Below are 4,309 nucleotides of genomic sequence, written 5' to 3' on the forward strand. Positions count from 1 at the left end.
AATTAAAACATTACGACTTGAAAAAAATGTTGGAACTAGTTTGAACTAATGTACAAATCCAAATATGGACAGTCGTTGGTGCCTAATTATGGAATAGTAGATTAAGGGCCGGTTGTTCGAACGCTAATCAACAATGATCACTATCAAATATTTAATTACTGTCACCAACTGTCAATGTCAACTTTGACTGGGTTGCTGAAAACATAATTGATTATAATTATGAGATTAGTTAATCAATTAACATAATTGATTAACTAATTTCATAATTGTAATCCATAATTATGTTTTCAGCAACCCAAACAAAGTTGACATTGACAGTTGGTGACAGTAATTAAATATTTGAAAATGATCATTTTTGATTAGTGTTCGAACAACTGGCCCTAAGTGTAAGTGGGCTCATAGGCCGTTCCAAGATGCTGTCAAAATTAAATCAATATGGCTACTGGAAGGCAAACATTGAATATTATTCTATCAGGTTCTTATGGTTTTAGATCATTTTAGTTGTTGTACAAAGATTAATTTAACATTTTCTCTGGAAGTATTAATTTAGAAAGATAATATGCCTCATTGGTGTTGTGTTTTGAAGTGTGAAATGCAAAGTAATCGTGATAAAGTTAGCTTTTACCACTTACCATCAGTGCTACATTCTAAGCACAAAACTGAACCAATTTAACTAAATAAGTTATAGTTATCATCTGAGAGACAACAACAATGGTAAAATGCAATAAAATATAAAGATTTTACTAGCAAAATGGAAATTCCCCTGTAATCATCTTATATCTGGTAAGTTACACCATTTGAACATTAACGATTTTTGAAGATGTTAACAGTCTAATCTTGTAGGAAAACCAGCCGACTTAACTGATAATAACAATCCAGATTGGGTTCCTTCAATAAATATGGGGTATATAAACACAATGAAATGAGTTCCCCAAAATCTAAAATGGGAATTAAGGTACCAAAGGAGAATTAAAAGAAAAGGGTACCTACAAGAAAAAATTGCTTTTTTATTCCTCTTGAAATGATTTATAAGACACTGGACTGTCTTATATTCTACAAATACTAGGTAGGTCTATGATTTTACACATTTTTCATTAATGATACATTACTGTTACTTTAGTAGATTTAGAAACAGTGGATAGTTAGTGGTAGATAGTAGTTATTTGGTATAAAAGTTAGTTTAGTAGAAGACAAGATTTTGCCAAATAGTCAAACATATATTACAATGGAAAAATTAACAAATACATTTTATGTCATTAACATTAACACAGGATTTTAAATATCAGCTTAAGAAATTAGCTTTATCTTGTGAAAGTATAGAAAATGATGATGCCAAAACTAAAAATTATACTGGTTTAGCAAATTACAATGTTTTTAAAATAGCTTTAAAGTATATTACACCATTTATCAAATACCATCAAAATACTGTTTTATCACCAAGTGATCAAGTATTGCTTACTTTAGCTAAACTAAGCTTAAACTTAGATTATAAAGATTTGAGATATAGGTTTAGTATTTCACCCTACCCGGTATCAACTTATTTCAAAAATACTTTGTATATAATGTGTCTTAGGTTAAAAAAATTTGTGTTCTGGCCTGATAGAGATATTTTAAAGAAAACTATGCAAAATTCACTTAAAGAATCTTTTCATGGAAATACTACAGGTATAATTGACTTTGGACGAATGTTTGTATGAAACGAATTATTTATTGTTCTGAAGCTAGTTATTTGAGGCATTTTTGTAATTAACTATTCTAATTGGGAAATAAGCCACAATTTAACTTAAAAAATAATTTTATTAATCTTTCGACTTCCAAATCAGACGTCATTGTCAAAATACAAAGTATTATTATTTATGCATATTATTACCTGTAAATATTTCTTCTGATTGTTAATTGTAAAGGATTGAAAAATTACCATTTATTTTATTTTTTTTAGAATCAGCTGAGAGAAGTGGTCTACAAAAACCCAGGAAGGAAACGGAATATGTGGCTACGAAAGGCAAAAGAAAGGTTTACAAAGCAAATGTGACACATTTTTTTGAAATATTTAGGAATATCAGTAAATTGCATTAAAAAAATGTATGAAAAGATTTTGTTCAATAAAAATGTTTATATTTATCAAGGATGTATTAATTGGTATGGCCACATATCGTCAGTGATGTAATAATACATCCTATCTGTTTTTTCATGAGTTTCGTAAGAGAGACTAAAAACTTGTCTTAGGGTCACCTGTTTTCATATGATATTTTTTGACTTGTTTTGTAGTAAATTAAACTATCTATGAACTACAAAACAAGTCAAAACTTACATATGAACACAGGAGGTGACCTTAAAACATGTTTTTCCATCTCTCCTACAAAACTCATGAAAAAACAGATAGGAGGTATTGTCACATCAGCAAGGATGTACAGTGATGAGTGCCCTAATAACCAGCAAAATAGCACAAAAGACGGGCAACATATTTAGTTGTGAGATAAAAAGAAATGAAACTAGTCGAGCTGGGAAATTTAGCGAAATTAACCTTTAAATTTTATTTTATATTGATTGTTTCCCACCTTTACACATATCAGAGGAGTATGTCAACTAAAACTGTCACTGTGACAGTGGTAGTTTCCAAACTCGTCTGATACGTCTGAAGGTGGTACACAATCAATACAATCTAAATGTATAAGTTAATATCGCTAAATTTCCCAGCTCGACTAGTTTCATTTCTTTTTATCTCACTACTTAATAATTTTCCATCTTTTGTGCTATTTTGCAGGTTATTAGAGCGCTCATCACTGTATTTCTGGTATATCCAGGGAATGTCTACAAAATATATTTTGAATGTCCAAAGAACATTCGTGGACATTCATGGAATGTTCCAATAAGACATTCAAGTAATGTTTAAAATGCTGACACAGGATTTTCCTGGGATGTTCAGGAAACGTGTTTTCGGGGATATTCCAGGAATTTTTCAATGTCTGTGTACCTTCATATGGAATATTTTGGTGTTATTAGCACCGCACTCCACTTGCGATTTGTAATCAGGAAGATTGAACACATTGTTTCAAATACAAGTCAATCCATTTGTAACTAAATAATCATGGATTGACTTCTATTTGAAAGAATGTGTTCAATATTCACGACTACAAATCGCAAGTGGAGTCCGGCGCTTAGAGCTACTTCCTCTTCGGTATTATGTATTATACTACAGAAATTAGGAACTTTCCTTCTAAATATATGTATGCATCTTGGCCATCAAACATTTTTTTAAGGGGTTACATAGGTCTTAGGGGTAAAAAAAGTGACTTTTTAAAAAAATTATATCTCGAAAACTAAAATTTATTTTTATTTATAATTGGAACATGTAAAAGTATAGTACTTAAGGTAGTCTCAAAAAAAGTTTCAGCCAAAAATATTCATTTTTGTAGGTTTTTTTGCGGTGGACAGCAAAACTAAGTCCAGTCTCATTTGAAATCAAAAAGTTTCTTGTAGTTTATACCTCTGGCTAGTAAATGAACGAAGGAATTAAAAAAAATGAAATTTGAAGATTTTACATAAGTTTAAACACATTTTTGACCCCAATTTTTCTCATTTTTAAAGTAGTTTTTTTTTGATAAAACAAAAATGACCTCATCTAATAAAAAAATCTTTGTTCATTCACTAACCAGAGGTATAAACTACAAGAAATTTCAGATGAGACTGGACTTGTTATGCTGCTCACCACAAAAAAGGGCTGTTGTCGAAAAATTGCAGTCAACTCTACAAAAATGAATATATTTGGCTGAAATTTTTTTGAGTGTACTATACTTTTACATGTTCCAATTATAAATAAAAATAATTTTTAGTTTCCAAGATATAATTTTTTTAAAAAGTCACTTTTTCTACCCGCAAGACCTATGTAACCCCTTAATAACTGCCTTTCCATGCTGTAGCAAACTTAACAAATTGTTGATTTCAAATTGTAACAGTTAAGTTTTGCAAAGTATGCTGCCCTCTTGTATCTTCTGTGTTATCTTCATCATACAATTACTTCATCTAAAAACTTTCTGCGATATATTCATTTTGTTGCTAAAATTATTTCCTGATCCATGGGTTGAATAAGCGATGTATTTTTTGGCAAAAACATACAACTAAAGTTGCCATGTTTTGATCATAGAATATTTTCAGAGGGATGAGCAGGAGCGTTGTCTAAAATCAAAAAACATTTCACCTCTTCCGGCAGATTCTCAGTTTCTTCTCTTGAAATTTTTTCACTGCAGGTACAGTCGGAGAAATGAAAGAGTACCCATGAACGATCACATATTATTAACATAATTAATCT

At 30.3% G+C, this 4,309-nt stretch overlaps 1 long non-coding RNA gene across 1 annotated transcript; it reads left to right on the forward strand.

The window, feature by feature from the left end:
- Positions 1-402: 402 nt before the first annotated feature.
- Positions 403-2,121, forward strand: LOC114337083 (uncharacterized). Its single transcript, XR_007698790.1, has 3 exons — positions 403-783; positions 844-1,066; positions 1,940-2,121. It is a non-coding gene; the product is annotated as an uncharacterized LOC114337083 (long non-coding RNA).
- The last annotated feature ends 2,188 nt before the right edge of the window (positions 2,122-4,309 follow it).

Source organism: Diabrotica virgifera, chromosome 6, assembly GCF_917563875.1.
Source record: "Diabrotica virgifera virgifera chromosome 6, PGI_DIABVI_V3a".
Classification (NCBI taxonomy): domain Eukaryota; kingdom Metazoa; phylum Arthropoda; class Insecta; order Coleoptera; family Chrysomelidae; genus Diabrotica; species Diabrotica virgifera.